The sequence below is a fragment of the Solanum stenotomum genome, chromosome 8 (assembly GCF_019186545.1).
Source record: "Solanum stenotomum isolate F172 chromosome 8, ASM1918654v1, whole genome shotgun sequence".
Lineage (NCBI taxonomy): Eukaryota > Viridiplantae > Streptophyta > Magnoliopsida > Solanales > Solanaceae > Solanum > Solanum stenotomum.
Window position 1 is genome coordinate 26,671,023 of NC_064289.1, and position 18,838 is coordinate 26,689,860.

At 33.3% G+C, this 18,838-nt stretch overlaps 1 long non-coding RNA gene across 1 annotated transcript; it reads right to left on the bottom strand.

Moving 5' to 3' along the window:
- Nucleotides 1–9,921: 9,921 nt before the first annotated feature.
- LOC125872590 (uncharacterized) lies at nt 9,922–16,758 on the bottom strand. The gene is made up of 5 exons (XR_007447144.1): nt 16,563–16,758; nt 15,822–15,872; nt 15,648–15,708; nt 10,334–10,446; nt 9,922–10,262 (listed from the first exon to the last, which is right to left on the bottom strand). It is a non-coding gene; the product is annotated as an uncharacterized LOC125872590 (long non-coding RNA).
- Nucleotides 16,759–18,838: the final 2,080 nt, after the last annotated feature.

Genomic DNA, 18,838 nt, shown 5'->3' on the forward strand with positions numbered 1-18,838 from the left:
AACTACAACCCATTAAATAGAACCACAATTACTGAATGAAATCACTTTTAAACAGTATTTACATTAACATTAAACAATACCCACAAGCTAAATCAACCCATAATCACATAATCACACCCTAAGAATTGGGGTTTTAGCTAGACATCATTAAATGATAGAAATTGATACCAAATTGTGTTTCCATCAACTAAGTACAATTAATTTCGTCTTTACAAAGGTCCAACTTGAAAAATCTCAAAGACCCACTTCCAATTTCTCAAAAATGGAAAACTTCAATTCTTCAAAGCTAAGGAAAATATTGTCTCAATACTCTCTGTTCAAACTCAAAAATTACTCTAATGAATGTTTAGAATAAAATTGATACAAAACATAATGTTCGAAAATGTATTTATAGTTACCAAAAATATGCTAAGTAGGGTCATTCGGCACAGTAAGTCGGGATCGCCGATCAACTCGACGATTCACCCTTTGGTTAGTTCCATCGCCTTTCTCTTTGGCCTTCAACATCCTCAAGTTCTGTAACTTTGGGCGATCTAATACTACATCACGGAATCGTTCGACGACTCGCTGACTGCTCATTTCTCTCGCTGACTTGATTTTCTCCTTCAAGGCTTGGCACACTGGAACTTTAGGCGAGGTAATAGCCACTCGGCGACTCGCCCAATGGATTAGGCGATCAACAGGCCTTCTTTTCTTCGTTCTTCTAGCTGCCTTGTTCCTTTTTGCCCATTAGTGTCCATGCTTTGTTCCTCAATCCAAATACCTGGAAAACAAGGATTTTACATTAGTTATTGGCACAAAATAAGCATTTGAGAACACTAAATCTATCCAAATAAATCCCTCAGTCCCCGGTATATTGTTGCTTACAAAATATCCAAAAGGATTGGAAATGTAGCTTATGATATGAGCTACCACAATAATTAGCAGCGGTCCATCCGGTATTTCATATTTCCATATTGAAGAAGTGCATGGGAGATCCTTCACTTATCATACCAACTGAAGACATTGGTATCAAAGATAGCTTGTTTTATGAGGAGATCCATGTTTAGATTCTAGACCGTCCGGTTCGCAAGTTGAGGGCCAAGGAAGTAGCATCGGACAAAGTTCTTTGGAGAAATCATTTTGTTGAGGAAGCTACTTGGGAAGCTGAGAAGGATATGAAGAAGAGGTATCCACATCTCTTTGAGCCCAGAGAAATTCTAGACCAAGGTACTAATTCTCTTCTTAGTACTCTTTAATTGATATGCCTAATGTGTTAAATTTGCTTGTTGGGTGTTTGAGTTGAACGTTAGATGTTACGCCCTTAGCCTACTTAGAGTGATCTCATTCGAGGACGAATGTTCTCAAGGGGGAGATATTGTAACACCTCGCTAGGTGAAAGAGCTATAATTAGAAAGAGTCATTTTTGGAAAGAAATGAAAAATCTCAAAATTTGTTTAAGTTATGTTAAGCTTGAGTTTTGGGTCAACTTCAAACGATCATAACTCCTAGTTCAGGATGATTTAGGTGTACTACCAGATACCGTAGGAAATATCTTTGAATTATCTTTCCAATGTGGCTGAGTTCGTATGAGAGAGATATGACCATTCAAAGTTGGGTTGTCTAGATAAGGAAAGTCAAAACCAGATTTTAGAAGGGTATTATGGTGTTTTCACCACCCAATTAATTAATTTCATTTTTGGTAATTAAGTTGGAATCTAAACTGAATTGGTTCAGTTTATGCTTTACAAGATTAAGTTAGGGTTTTGAGAGAAGAGAAAAGAAGAGGAGAAAAGAGGAGAATAAGCAAGGATTCATCATGTTCTTGAAGCTAAGCTTGTGAATTTCGCCAAGGGTTGATCCCTACGAGGTATGTGAGATCACATAGCATTGGGTTAGTTCACCCACGCACCAAACATGATTCAATTCCGCGAATTTATGTTCTTGAAAGTATAGAAATTGAGTTCTTGATGGGTTTTGTTGAAATTCTAATGGGTTCTTGATTTGTTGAAGTTGATGAGAAGTTATTCAGTTAAATTCATGAAAATTGATTTTGTTTTGAGTAGTTTCTTGTACATTTTGGTTGTGTATTTGATTCTAAGCGATTGGGGAAGGAACCATTCGAATCTAGGGAATTTAGAGTTGAAAAACGAGCATGAAAATTCGTCAAAACTCTCGAAAGGGAGATGGGGAGCCAGGCCACTCAGATCTCCCCAAACAAACTTCTGTAGTTTGGGCTCTGGGGTGCCGCGCCATCCAATGCTCCCCAACCCAGCTTTTGAAGTTTGCCCTCTGGCGCCCCGCGCCACTCAGAGTGCCAGGGGCGCCTGTTCTTCTACCTTTTCCCACTTCTTTCCATTTCAGTTTCCTCAAATCGTACATACATTTCCTAGTTGATTTCTACACTCTAAGGTATGTCTAAACATCATGATATTATCTATAACACGAGACCATGACCCTTGAATCCATAAATCAAATTCAAGGTAGAACTAAGAGTCAAGTCATGAGAGTTCTTAGAGTCTTTCAAAAGTTTTATACAATTGTTTTAAACTTGTTTTAAATATTTAAGCATTGAGTTTGAGAAAGAGTAGAGCCAAGTTCATTTCTTTAAATGATACATGGGAACTAAGTAATCCCATCGAAAAACTGTTTTCACATTTGAGATAAGAGGAAACATCGATTTCCAAATGAGTTTTCATGAGTAGTTTTGAGTTCCATCTCTTTTAGGAGATAAGCTTTTGATTAATTACCTCAAATCACAGAAAAAGTTTTGATTTAAAACATATGAGCTGAGTATTTTGGGAGTAGTATTGAGCACCGATATGGGGACGAGTTTATAATGACATAAGTCTCCATAAACCATATAGTCATCGTGGGTAGAAAGGGTCATACTTTTTAGATGATTCCTTAATGTTTTTTAGCATAGACTAGTGGATCCACTTAGTTAAGGCGTTCTATATCCTGGCAAGTTATAGGACAGTTCTGGCAGCGTGGGGGTGACGATATGGGGACGAGTTTATTGCTTTACTAGTTTAGTTGTTTAGGATGATCGGGGGTCTGTCCCGACATCCCTCATAGTTATTAGAGGATTCATAGACAGTTAGACGATATCAGTTCTTTAGTCTTATTGATTTCAGTTGTTTGTTTTAAGACTTGAGTTTGCCTTATTGGCTAGTTGAGTGTTCTCTTTATAACATTCTAGTTTTATATGGGTTTATCTTTGGTTAAGTTAAGTCTTTCGTTGAGTAGTAAGCCATACCAAGGGTTCGCTTGGGGCCAACAATGATTCTCCAGTGCCAGTCCCGCCCACAGTGTAGGCTCGAGGCGTGACAGTCCGCTGATATCAACCTAAGCAATAGTAATGATTGTTCTGAGACGATGAGGAAAAAATTTTATTTTGTTAACAAATTTAGGGTCATTTTTTTACATATACATAATACAACATACTATAATAAAAAAGAGAATGATGTTCATAAGAAAGGAGTCGAAGGTCCTTCATTGGAATTTAGTTCATTTTGTTCTTGTATGGATGTGATGTTCCACTTTACTTGAAAGTGTTGTTATTCGAAACTATTTGGTCTCATCTTTAACCTCTGATGTTGTTCTTTATAACTTCCTGGAATTTAGAAAATTCTGTTACTTCTAGCCAACTATTTTCATGAAGATTTTCTTATACTTCTTGCTTATACTTAAATCTCTCTACGACTCATAATTTTTGTGCAACAAAAAAAATAGCACTTTAAGATTTCGGAGAAACGCTTTGGATTAAGATAAAATGTTCTTGACAATGTAGTGTATGTATCGAAAATACAGATATTATCGAATGATCATGTGTAAGCTTAAGAAAATAGTTCAATCACGTGCGAAGCACGAATAATTTACCTAGTTTACTTAATAATGGAAAGAAAATAAATTGCATTGTTTCTTAATTTAGATTTTTTTTAAAAAATAATCTATAATTCTAGGAGAAGAGAAAAGAAAAAATATAAAATAAAATAAATTTGGAAAGAAATCCAAGTCAGAATGTCCAGATTAATTGTATTTTCTAAATAATAATAATAATAATATATATATATATATACACACACACACTTAATAATGGGAAAAAAAACAAATTGCATTGACTAGATTTCTTTAGTTCAGATGATACTTGACTATAAATAGGATTTTTCAAGTAAATCATGTAAACTAAATACTCAAATAGATTCTTTCAACACTTCCCCAACCAATAACTTCATCTGATGACTCGGGCCGCTACCGTCTCATCCACCCCATTGGTAATCATTATTGACGATGACTTTCACGATGAATTTTTATCATCAGAAATTCTATGTTACAGTATGAAATCTACATCGATGTTGAGTCGAGTGTTATCTTAGAGACTACCACACTAAATAAAGACATACTACTAGATGAGGAAAGCATGCTCAATCTAACTTCGGTGCCTAGAAAGAGTACTCTAGATATACAGACGATGACGTCTACATCTACAGCTCTAGAGTACTCTTTGTCTACACTGGAGTTAGATCGAGCATATTTCCTTCATCTGGTAGTACTTATTTAGTGTGGTAGTCTCTAAGCTAACATTCGACTCAACATCGATGTAGGTTTCGTACTGTAACATCAAATTTCTGATGACAAAAATTCATCGTCAATAATGATTACCAATGGGGTGGATGAGATGGTAGCGGCCTGAGTCATCAGATGAAGTTATTGGTTGGGGAAGTGTTGAAAGAATCTATTTGAGTATTTAGTTTACATGATTTACTTGAAAAGTCCTATTTATAGTCAAGTATCATCTGAACTAAAGAAATCTAGTCAATGCAATTTATTTGTTTTTTCATTATTAAGTATATATATTATTTAGAAAATACAATTAATCTGGACACTCTGACTTGGATTTCTTTCCAAATTTATTTTATTTTATATTTTTTCTTTTCTCTTCTCCTAGAATTATAGATTATTTTATTAAAAAAATCTAAATTAAGAAACATGGTCAATGCAATTTATTTTCTTTCCATTATTAAGTAAACTAGGTAAATTATTTGTGCTTCGCGCGTGATTGAACTATTTACTTAAGCTTACATATGATCATTCGATAATATCCATATTTTCGATACATACTACATTTTCAAGAACATTTTATCTTAAGCCAAAGAGTTTCTCCGAAATCTTAAAGTGCTATTTTTTTTGTTGCACAAAAATTATGAGTCGGAGATTTAAGTATAAGCAAGAAGTATAAGAAAATCTTCATGAAAATAGTTGGCTACAAGTAACGAAATTTTCTAAATTCCAAGAAGTTATAAAGAACAGCATCAGACACGTTAAAGATGAGACCAAATAATTTCGAACAACAACACTTCCAAGTAAAGTGGAACATCACGTCCATACAAGAACAAAATGAACTAAATTCCAATGAAGGACCTTCGACTCCTTTCTTATGAACATCATTCTCTTTTTTATTATAGTATGTTGTATTATGTATATGTAAAAAAATAACCCTAAAATTGTTAACATCATAAAGTTTTTCATCATCGTTTCAGAACAATCATTACTATTGCTTAGGTTGATATCATCGGACTGTCACTCCTCGAGCCTACACTATGGGCGGGACTGGCACTGTAGAACCATTGTTGGCCCCAAGCGAACCCTTGGTCTGGCTTACTACTCAACGGAAGACTTAACTTAACCAAAGAAAAACTCATATAAAACTAGAATGTTATAAAGAAAACATTCAACTAGCCAATAAGGCAAACTCAAATCTTAAAACAAACAACTTAAATGAATAATACCAAAGAACGGATATCGTCTCACTTTCTATGAATCCTCTAATAACTATGAGGGATATCGGGACAGACCCCCGATCATCCTAAACAACTAAACTAGTAAAGCAATAAACTCGTCCCCATATCGTCACGCACACGCTACCAGAACTGTCCTATAACTTGCCAGGATATAGAACGCCTTGACTAAGTGGATCCACTAGTCTATGATAAAAAGCATTAAGGAATCATCTAAAAAGTATGACCCTTTCTACCCACGATGACTACATGGTTTATGGAGACTTATGTCATTATGAACTCGTCCCCATATCGATGCTCAATACTACTCCCAATACACTCAGCTCATATGTTTTAAAACAAAAAAATTTCTATGATTTGAGGTAATTACTCAAAAGCTTATCTCCTAAAAGAGATGGAACTCAAAACTACTCATGAAAACTTATTTGGAAATCGATGTTTCCTCTTATCTTAAATGTGAAAACATTTGTTCACTGGGATTACTTAGTTCCCATGTATCATTTAAAGAAATGAACTTGGCTCTACTCTTTCTCAAACTCAATGCTTAAATATTTAAAACAAGTTTAAAACAATTGTATAAGACTTTTGAAAGACTCTAAGAACTCTCGTGACTTGACTCTTAGTTCTACCTTGAATTTGATTTATGGAGTCAAGGGTCATGATCTCGTGTTATAGATATTATCATGATGTTTAGACGTACCTTAGAGTGTAGAAATCAACTGGTAAACGTAGGTACGATTCAAGGAAACTCAAATGGAAAGAAGTGGGAAAAGGTAGAAGAACTGGCGTCCATGGCGCTTTGAGTGGCGCGGGGCGCCAGAGGGCAAATTTCAGAAGCAGGGTTGGGGAGCACTGGCTGGCGTGGAGCCCCAGAGCCCAAACTAAAGAAGTTTGTTTGGGGAGCTCTGAGTAGCATGGCTCTCCAGCCCCCTCCCTAGAGTTTTGACGAATTTTCATGCTCGTTTTTCAACTCTAAACTCCCTAGATTCGAATGGTTCCTTCCTCAAACGCTTAGAATCAAATACACAACCAAAATGAGCAAGAAACTACTCAAAACAACATCAATTTTCATGAATTTAACTGAAGAACTTCTCATCAACTTCAACAAATCAAGAACCCAATAGAATTTCAACAAAACCCATAAAGAACTCAATTTCTATACTTTCAAGAACATAAATTTGCGGAATTGAATCATGTTTGGTGCGTGGGTGAACTAACCCAACGCTATGTGATCTCACATACCTCGTAGGGATCAATCCTTGGCGAAATTCACAAGCTTAGCTTCAAGAACGTGACGAATCCTTGCTTATTCTCCTCTTTTCTCCTCTTGTTTTCTCTTCTCTCAAAACCGTAACTTAATCTTGTAAAGCATAAACTGAACCAATCCCATTTAGACCCAAACTTAATTACCAAAAATGAAATTAATTAATTGGGTAGTGAAATGACCATAATACCCTTCTAAAATCCGGTTTTGTCTTTTCTTATCTAGACAACCCAACTTTGAATGGTCATATCTCCCTCATACGAACTCGAAATCAAGCAAACTCGGCCACGTTTGAAAGATAATTCAAAGATATTTCCTACGGCATCTGGTAGCACACCTAAATCATCCTGAACTAGGAGTTATGGTCATTTGAAGTTGACCCAAAACTTAAGCTTAACATAACTTAAACAAATTTCAAGATTTTTCATTTCTTTCCAAAAATGACTCTTTCTAATTCTAGCTCTTTCACTTAGCGAGGTGTTACAATATCTCCCCCTTGGGAACATTTGTCCTCGAATGAGATCACTCTAAGTAGACTAAGGGCGTAACATCTAATGTTCAGCTCAAACACCCAACAAGCAAATTTAACACATTAGGCATATCAATTAAAGAGAACTAAGAAGAGAATTAGTACCTTGGTCTGGAATTTCTCTGGGCTCAAAGACTTGTGGATACCTCTTCTTCATATCCTTCTCAGCTTTCCAAGTAGCTTCCTCAACAAAATGATTTCTCCAAAGAACTTTGTCTGATGCTACTTCTTTGATCCTCAACTTGCGAACCTGACGGTCTAGAATCTGAACAGGAATCTCCTCATAAGACAAGTTATCCTTGATACCACTATCTTCGGTTGGTATGATAAGTGAAGGATCTCTTATGCACTTCTTCAATATGGAAATATGAAATACCAGATGGATCACTGCTAATTCTTGTGGTAGCTCCAACTCATAAGTTACATTACCAATCCTTTTGGATATTTTGTAAGGGACAATATATTGGGGACTGATGAGTCCATGAATTGGACTCATTTAGGAATTTATTTGGATAGATTTAGTGTCCTCAAATACTTATTTTGTGTCAATAACTTATGTAAAATCCTTGTTTTCCAGGTATTTGGATTGAGTAACAAAGCATGGACACTAATGGGCAAAAAGGAACAAGGCAGCTAAAAGAACGAAGAAAATAAGGCATGTTGATCGCCTAATCCATTGGGCAAGTTGCCGAGTGGTTATTACCTCGCCTAAAGTTCCAGTGTGCCAAGCCCTGAAGGAGAAAATCAAGTCAGCGAGAGAAAGGAACAGTTGGCGAGTTGCCAAACGATTCTACGATGCAGTGTTGGATCGCCCAAAGTTACAGAACTTGAGGATGTTAAAGGCCAAAGCAAAAAGGCGATGGAACTAACCAAAGGGCAGATCGTCGAGTTGATCGGCGATCCTGACTTATTGTGCCGAATGGCCCTTCGCAACATATTTTTGGCAACTATAAATACATTTTCAAACATTATGTTTAGTATCAATTTTTATTCTAAACATTCATTAGAGTAATTTTTGAGTTTGAGCAGAGAGTATTGAGACAATATTTTCCTTAGCTTTGAAGAATTGAAATTTTCCATTTTTAAGAAATTGGAAATGGGTCTTTGAGATTCTTCCACTTGGACCTTTGTAAAAACGAAATTAATTGTACCCAGTTGATGGAAACACAATTTGGTATCAATTTCTATCTTTTTATGATGTCTAGGTAAAACCCCAATGCTTGGGGTGTGATTATGTGATTATGGGTTGATTTAGTTTGTGGGTATTGTTTATTGTTAATGTAAATATTGTTTAAAAGTGATTCCAATCTGTAATTGTGGTTCAATTTAAAGGGTTGGAGTTGCAAATTTAACTCTACGTTCGTGTTTTTGGCTTGCTCGACAGAGAGGTTTTAAAACCAAGATTACTGAATTGATGGTCTATGGGTATTGTGTTGTCATGGGTTCAGCTCGAGAGAGTGAATCCTAAACCCTTTTCCACACATTCAGTTCGAGAGAGTGAATGGACTAAAGAAAAATAAGGTGTTTTTCTTCTCACAATCTCTCACATGGAGTTATTATTTCTACTAAATATATAAAATGACGATTAAACATTCCATACATAAATTATGAATAAATCAACGTTAAAAAATAGGCAAAACTTTGGAGGACCAAAAGTGCACCAATATTGCAAACATGACAGACTATTAATGTTCCATGTGAAAACTCAAGGATGATTTTGAGTCTTAACCCAAAGATGATGGACTATTTTAGGCTAAGACTCAAAATTTAACAACTTCAGAAATTTAAAAAAACATACTAATCGACTTACAAAATTTGCCACATAAATTGAGACAACGTGAGTGACATATATTATTTGAAAATTACGTTAAACGTACTATAAATTACAATAATTAAGAACTTAAAATATTTAAAAAGTATATGAAAATTTGATTGATTCTCCTAATATCGTTTGTGCCACATATATTCAAACAAATTAAATAATATTTATTAGGTCAATGCTTGCATGGGCTCTTATATATCTAGTCATATAATAATAGATAGAAAAAGCCATTTTGACATTATGGTATCCTAAATTATTTTTGCTGACTAAATAAGCCAAAGAATATTCTTCCTCTATGGTCACAATCAGGTAACCTCAGATCAGCTTTTGTAAAGATGAATACTTTTAGGCAGTCTCAGATCAAAACAATTACTGTATATGGAATCTGTAAGTAGTTACCATTGGAACACTATCAAAAGATGAAAGACTAACAATTCAACTGCTTAACAATTACTGTAGACTAATAAAAATGGATATTGAATAAAAATGGGAACACTATCAAAAGATGAAAGACTAACAATTCAACTACTTAACAATTACTGTAGACTAATAAAAATGGATATTGAATAAAAATTATCCCAAGTGTTTCTATACATGCTCTTTACAATGTGTAGAGAAAAACATATATGTGCCCTTCCAACAATCAATCCAGAACCTTAGTTACTGCATTTTATTCCAGGTTGTGCTTTTTATTGCAGAACTCTCAACTCAACTGATCAAAACTGATTGTTGTTGAATTGCCTTTCCTTGAAAGTTGGCATTGGATACCCTTGTTCGATCAGTAGTATCTCAACCATTTTCTTTCTTTAACGGAATACTTGGTGGTGCAGTCTGCAGATGCAACATAACCACTTTCAAGTGACTTTCCTGTAAAAGAAATAGTGAATAATTCTACATTAATTCAATCATGAAATTAAATTGTAGAATATATAAGATACCTTGAAGACCAGTAAATTGTCTGCAAGCTTCAGAATTCAATCCAAGCAGAGGTCAACCATCTTTACACAACATCCACAGATTGAACATTTTCATATTGGCATTCTCCAAGTACCTAAGGAAAAAAAAAGAGCACTTTTAAGGAGATAAGACACAAGTTTAGCGGTACGTCATGACCCACCACATCATTACGCCACGTGGCATAAAGTTGTCCATTTGGAAGTCTAAGTATGCTAGCATTTATGGGAAGATTCTAGAGCCATGAAGAACTTCTTGGAAAGACTCTACAATATCTAGGAAGAATTCTTGAAAAACCTTAGAATATTCTAGGCATGTAGAGAATTCTAGAAGAAGGGTTTATTTGTAAATATGTAGGGACTTATGTGGTGTTCTTGATTTTGCATTAAAATTGGTTCTTGAAAAACCTTAGAATATCAGTGTGTTTGAGCTTGATGGTGCTGATTTGAGGTCAAGATATACCCATCATGTTTTCTTATCACCATCATATATGACTATCATTTGAAAAGATTTTCTCTCAACATATATAGTCACAAAATATGTTCTTTCTAGACCAAAACATCATATAGAGTTAGCAAGGTCCGAATATTCTAATACATCTTCCAAACAGGCTAGCTAATCACGATTACTTAAGTTTCTCATTCATAGAAACATCTTCAATACAGACAAGTAAATGTAGTTATAGAGAAATATACAAATGTTAACTTTGTTTTCAATACCAACTAACAAGGAAAGTGATTAAAGCATAATCCTAAACTTTTATCGAAAAAATGACAATTTCTCATCACTTACTCAAACAATCACAAAAGATTAAAAAAAAAGAAGGCAAAGCATCTTCACTACACAATCAAAAACCAATTGTAGTGCAAAATCAAGAACTTCACAAGCTTAAAAGAGAGAAATAAAAATTAAAATAAAGACACAAGCTTTGAGCGGAAACATGAAAGAATCAAGATCATATCAATCTAAAGAAAGACTATCAATAGAAGCTCGAATCACTATTACACAAATACCTCCTTCTTCTTTTTTTAAAAGGGAGAAGACTTAAATTTGCCTCATCATTGTGTATAACAAATTTATTTTACCTTTTTTATTAGTTTTAAAATATTTTTGTCGTTGTTATAATCTTGAGTGTTGTTAAAAATGTTGGAATCTAATTGTTGCCCTTCATTAATTAGCTTCTAATTGTGGCTTTTAATTCCATCAATATGTTATTTTCACATATTTTATTTCAACCAAGCCTCCGACATTTTTAACAACACTCAAGATTATAACGGAAATATTTTTTAACTAATAAAAAAGGTATAATAAATTCTTTCTACACAATGATATGACAAATTTCATCATTCTCCCTATTATTATTAAGAAAAAGAAGAAGGTGTTTGTGTAATAGTGTTTCAAGCTTTATTGATAGTATTTCTTTTGTTTGATTTGTATGTTCTGATTCATTTATGTTTTCGCTTTAAGCTTGTGTCTTTATCTTAATTTTTATTTTTCTCTCTTTTAAACTTGTGGAGTTCTTGATTTTGCACTAAAATTGATTCTTGATGGTGTAGTGAAGATGTCTTTTATTTTTAAATTTTTTGTGATTGATTGAGTATGAGATGAGAAATTGTGTCATTTTTTAGATAAAGGTTTAGGATTGTGTTTTAATCACTTTCCTTTTCTACCAATTGGGGCTCTCCCTTCACCACCCCCATGGGGATGGTCTACAGGGTTCATAACTACTTCTCTTACTACAGGACGCTTACCTAGCCAACGCTTAGATCCGGCTCTACCCAAACTTTTCTGATTCACCCCAACATTCCCCACTTGTCCGACTGTTGCTGAGCAGTTTTTGGATATCAAACGGACCTCCCCAGAAGGTAATTTTAATGTTAATCGGTATTGACAACAAAGTTGACATTTGTATATCTCTCTATAACTAAATTTACTTGTCCATAATGAAATGTTTCTATGAATGAAAAATTTAAGTAATCGTGACTAGCTAAGCCTGTTTGGTGAATGAATTAAAATATTTAGACCTTGTTAAATCTATATGATGTTTAGTCTAGGAAGAACATAATTTGTGACTATTTGTTGAGAGAACGAATATTTAAATGATAGCTTATGTAGGATGGTGAAAAGAAAACATGATGGGTATATCTTGACAAATAATTAATACTTAGTAGGTGTTTGGCCATGCGATACCATATCACGATATGGTATCGTGAGATGAAATCAGCGTTTGGACATGCAATTTTACGCTGATTCCATCTCATGATTCCATATCATGAGAGGTGATACCATATTCTCCAAAAACCATGATATGGAATCACCATGTGATTCCATATCATGATTTGAGATATTTTAATACAATAATTGATCCATGAGTTTATATTTTGTTAAAACAACCCCACATTTATATCTACTACCATTTGTTTCATAAGTAAATAAAATTTATAATCGCATCATTACTTTTTAAAATTTATTATTCTCACCGACATAAAATTTATTATTCTTACCAACATATAGTCACTTTAACTCGCACCTCACGATTGTGAAGCTTTTCAACATTCACTTGAAACAATTAACCGGCATGTTAAAATAGTTGCCGAGGCAATTAGCAAGATGGCACCAACATTTATACAACCAAAAAATATGACTGGTGTACATTCCAAAATTCGACATAATACTCAATTTTGGCCTTGGTTTAAGGTAAAACTTCAATCACATTAATAAATTTATTTTATTGTCTTAATAAGTGAACATTTATATTTTATGTGTAAGTTATTAGTATTTAGTTACATATTTCCTATCAACTTTGTTTAAACAGATAATATTTATTTTATGACTTTGCATTGTCTTGGAAGCACTATTTTTATTACTCTTACAAACATTATTTTTATGAAGTGCATTCTATAATACTTCTAATTTATTTTATGTTCACTAAACTAATATTGATGTATTTTTTATTTGGTAGGATTGTTTTGGTGCGATTGATGGAACATATATAGAAGGGAAGGTTCCTAAAGCGGTGCAACAAGCATATCGTAATCGCAAAGGAAGAACATCACAAAATGTCTTATGTGCTTGTGATTTTGATATGCGATGTTATAATTTTTTGTTTATTTGATAAGATTCAATTAACAATTGGGGTTATTTTAATAGTTTTACAACTTATGGGATTTTTATGTTTATGAGAAAATATACAACACAAAAATTCCATATCGCATGTCCAAACAAACCTTCAATGTCATCTCATGATACCATATCATGATTCCATATGATGATACCATATCGCATGGCCAAACGGGCCCTTAGTGTAACTTCATTCTCAAATCAGCACCATCAAACTCAAACACACATCCATTGAACATTGTTGGATCTGGGAGACTGTAGTATTTTCGAGTTTCTCGACTAGAGTGGTGTCTTGCAACAACCTGTTCTGGGATAGAGAAACTTGACTCTTAAGAAATTGTCTTGGGAACTAACAGGTGAGATCGTTGCATATCTATTTTGAAAAGCACAGTCTCACCTTTATAGCTACTTCTCATAGCTCCAGTATTGAAGGTCAAACTCATTGCCTTATAGTGGATCCTATATATAATTGTTACTGGGAGAGATCCGATTTTGGTCTTGTAATTGAAAGTTTTAACATTGAGCGTGAAAGAATTTTATATCAATATCTTTGAGAGAAACAGTAAAATTTGGAAAACGGTCAAAGTAAATAGGACCGCTGCGGAGATTGGTTTCTACAATTCCCAAGAGGGAATCATTGAAGTCTAAGAACCTTGATACTCTTAGACAGATAAGAAGTGAGATATCTAGACCTTCTCTAGAAAGAGGTTTAGTTCCGATCTGGACAATCCCAAAATGAAGATAGTTATATTTTCAGTTATATTTTTCTAAAGCTTTTGGATTTAAAAGCTTAATATCCACATGATCCAACTTCAGAGGGACAGTTTGTTCGATAGTTGAGATATAGTTGTCACTTTTTTTTCTTTTTTTTAGATATAGTTGTCACTTGTTAAAGGCAATCTGGAAGATTTATAGATGGTAAATTGGGGATGTTTTGGGATTTTCTCATCGTCAATTGATTGTTGCAAATCTGAGAAGCCAATCTCTTCTTTGGGCTTAGAATTGGAGGAAATGGTAGAAGATATAGTACCAGAAGAAGAAGTTTTAGAGGAGGAGGAGAAGGAGAAGGGAGTGAGGAAAGACGTAATGAAATCTGCAAAAATAGTTACGACAAATAACAATAAACAACAATAATGACTTTGATGCTCCCCGTCCTTGGATCAAGAGACGATTGAGTTCCATAAAGAAAAACATTTAAGTTCTTCACTTAATACTATACAGAAGAGTCAGATCTGCTAGTTAAATTAATGGGGTCCTGCATCAATTTTATATGCAAAGGCTATATCTGTTTTATATCAAGAAGTTCTTTAATTAGATGATCCAAATATTAATAATCATCTGTAAGTCCACTATGTCCTCTCTGGCGATCCTGTCATTGTTGCTTAGGAATACTATCTACAATGTAGATCTAAAAAGATCACACTATCATCCACATTAAGATCTTCCTATTATAAAGTCTCAAATAAATGGGAGTGAATTATATTACTTCCACTAAATTCTACAAAGTTATTGTTCCAATATGGTAAATCATAAATGATGTTGTGCGTAAACTTCTATGTTTAGTATTTTATAGATACTTTTGATGTTATGTATTAATGCATGAAATTTCTTGCTGTATAAGTTCAATAACTTCGTCTTCTTTGTAACCATATAATCATTGCGTATCTTACAAACTAATCTAGTAAAGTTACTGTGTTAAAATTACTTAACATTAACTCAATAGTTTCCAAATGTTTCAGAACTCTTTCTATTTTTAATTAATCTGAAACTTATCGCTGAAAGAAAGTTTAAATCATAACTATATCCCAGGATAGTTGGCAGTGCAACACTCCAATCCTTCTACCATCCTTATTATACATTAACAAATTGCAAGTGTCATTCTAATATCAAGAAAACCAATCTCACCCATAAAGGAGTGCACTTAGCAGCTTATGATGGTAGAGAAACTAATTTGGAACAAGGTCTAATCAAGTATGACGCCAACAAACAATCATATAATTTGTCTTGGGACAAGATAATATTACTAAATGCAAAACCTCTAAGAAGCTCCTAACAAAAAGAGGCTTATATGGAGAACAGAACGGACTTACATCCAAAGATGTTGCTTCTATGTTTATCGGAAGCATGCAACATAAAAATGCTAGTTTGAAGCAAATAATTATTCCGTGACTTACAAACCTTTAATATTTGACTTCTTGTAGTAACGAGCAGCATTTGCAGCCTCATGTTTGCTATCCAACTGTAAACATAAAGTAAATTGACTTTCAAGAACTGAAAATATCTATAAGAAAGAAAGAAAGTAAAGAGCATCAATGAGAGACGATAACTTACTACAGATGAATTAACACTTACCTTAAGATGACAATTAGCCGAATTTAACATATACGGCTCCAGCTTTATCCCCTGAAAGAATCAGGTAACAAAAAATTATTCTGCAATTTCTAAGCATACAACTAGGGTGATTGAATTTATGAAACAGTGAGCTTTATTTAAGAAGTTTATTCACTTTTATACCATTAAAAAAATTATGTTCATCTTATACAATTTAAAGTCTAAATTGGAGAAAAAGGTATTTTTCAGTCTACAGATTGAATCAATTCTGTCTACAAAATTGGCCTATATACCAAGCTATAAGCAAGATATAACCCATTCAATCATCACTGCATGTCCAAAGTAAGAATAAAATTTGCTCAGTAAATAACTCTCCTTAGATGATTAATGCTGCAGTTGATTAGAAGATTAAAAAATAATAGAAATAACAATCTTCCCAGATGCTCCAACAATTAATTTAATTAATCAAATCCAACAAAATTTTACACAAGTTTGCGGGATTTGCTAATTACTTGGACCAAACAAAATTAATATGGAAGATCGTCTGATGAGAATATAAATGAAAATTTATACAGATTTTCACACAATAAGTTGGAAACAGCAATTCATACAATGATGTTTGGTCTAAATGAGAAATGAAATCTTAAAAACAGAAGCTGAGTGGGATCACCAGAATATGAATTAAGGGTTTAAAAAAATAATTATCAGATCTTAGTAAAACGAGAAACAACCGTGTAGAAAAAATGGAAAAAATGAACTAACATGATTTGGCGAGTTTAAAGTAGTTGCCATCTTTATCGAACAGATCAGCGGCGTCTTTGTATTTGGAGCCGAAAAGGGCCCATCCGCCGAGGTTCTTCTCAGCCTTGCTCGAAATCTTCAGATCCCCCATTTTTGGTCAGCACAAAGAGCGATACCTTTCGTTTGAAGTAATCTGGAAAACAAAGGAAGGAAGAAGAGAAAAGGAAGTATAAGAAGAGCCCGCTTTCAGGCGTTGGATGGGCTTTAATTTTTGTAGGCCTGTCCTTTTCTGTTGGGCTTGGGACCAGCATAGAAAGTAGGTAGAAAGTATTCACCCTCCAAACCCCAATAAACGGAAGAAAATTTTTAAAATGTCAATATTTTAGCATTGAATAGGATCCCTTAGCCACATTATAAATAGGAAAAATTATGTGATTAAACAAACTTATACTACTTGATTAGTTATCATAACTATAGTTTGTTATAATTATCACTCACGACTAACATTAATTATTAATTACGTGGGATGACTTCGAGCTTATATAATTAGTCATGTTTGTATAATTCGACATTTGTATAATTTGCAACTAACAATTGTTCGTTTGATTTGTATTTGTATACGATGGTTTGTGTTTGTATATGACATGATTTCCTTTGGTTTTTCAGTTTTATCACCATATACATTCAGTCTTTTTGTGTATAACTTTTTAAAGTTTGTATAAACGCGTAGTTTTTGGATTTTGTATAATTGTTTAAAATTCATGTTTATGTTTGTATTAATTCGTTATTTCGAGTTTTATCATATTTGTCTAATATATTACAAACTTTATATTATTCAATTATACAAAAACACTTATTTATACAAACGTATGCGCAAATTATATAAAATATTGCCCCCAATATTGCTCGCCTCTCTCCTCCCTCTCCCAATCTCGCTTGCCTCTCTCATCCCTCTCCCAATCTCGCTCGCCAGATATACAAATACATATGTATACCAGTTATATACATACAATATACATATACAATTCACCTCTCTCCCATTTTATGCCCTCTCTCACTCGCTTCTCTCCTCCCTCTCACGATCCTGCTCTCCACTCTCCTCCATATAACATGTAGCAACGAATTGTAATTAGCAAACTATAGTTATGGAGCGTATTAAGCTATTTTTAGTGGCTATATGCAAAAGTTCCCCTTTTAAATATTTATTAAAAATGTCAGTGTTTGAGTTTGTTATATATCTGATTGTGTATTTTTTTTTTAATTTGTTTAATTTGAAATAATACAATTATACAATAACAAAATAGAGAAAATCAAGGGAGAATATTTTTAAAAAGGAACATATCACTTGAATTTCTCATCAGTTACAATTTCAAAGAGAAAAGGACAGTGGTTCCAATTTCATTGTTTCTCAAATTTCCAATATCGAATTTTTTCCCTATTGTTTCTCAAATTTCGTTCAAATTTTTTTTGTGTGGAAAGAAAATATTGAAATAATCGAATTGGATTTCGTTGACAAATAACTTTGGAACAAAAATTCCAACTTGAACTTCGAGATAATCGGTGAAATACAAAATCAATCGGGTATTCATTAACTGTTGAATCATTAATTTGTTTGGAAGTTTTGACATAAAATTTTTAATTTTCCTGGGTAATTATAATGGATGACGAGACAGAGTTTTACTAATGCACAAGTGAATACGAATTCGAATTTGGGTTTGGTGAACAAAAAATCATAAAAAAGAAATATAACAGACGAAGAAGAACAAGAAAGAGAGAGTTAGAGAAGAAGGTTGCAAAAATTGTATTCATACCAAAATTGTATTCATATTAATTTTTGTTTGTCAATTGTTTATCTTTTACTCAACATTTGTATTTTATTAACAACATTGTATTGACTTTTTAGTTTGTAGTAATTCCAATAGGTATGCCAAATGAATTTGTATTCTTAAACATAAATGTATCATATTTCTTTCACAGTGAAGTTGTATTTTTTTTTAGAATATTGTATCATTCCTCAACAGATTGTATTATTTCGACTATGTATGCTATTTTTTTTCCAGAATCTTGTATCATTTCTTAAATCGTATTCATATGTAATGATTAAATTATATAGGGATACAATCAATAATATTTTGTACTACAAATAAAGAAAAAAACATTTGACAGTCATGTAATATAATTTTGATCATTGTGATACAAGTTTTAGTTTTCACTATGAAAGTAAAATACATACATAACTCAATCATGAATACTTTTTTGTTGTATGAATGTGAATTTGTATTTATGGATGATTTTGT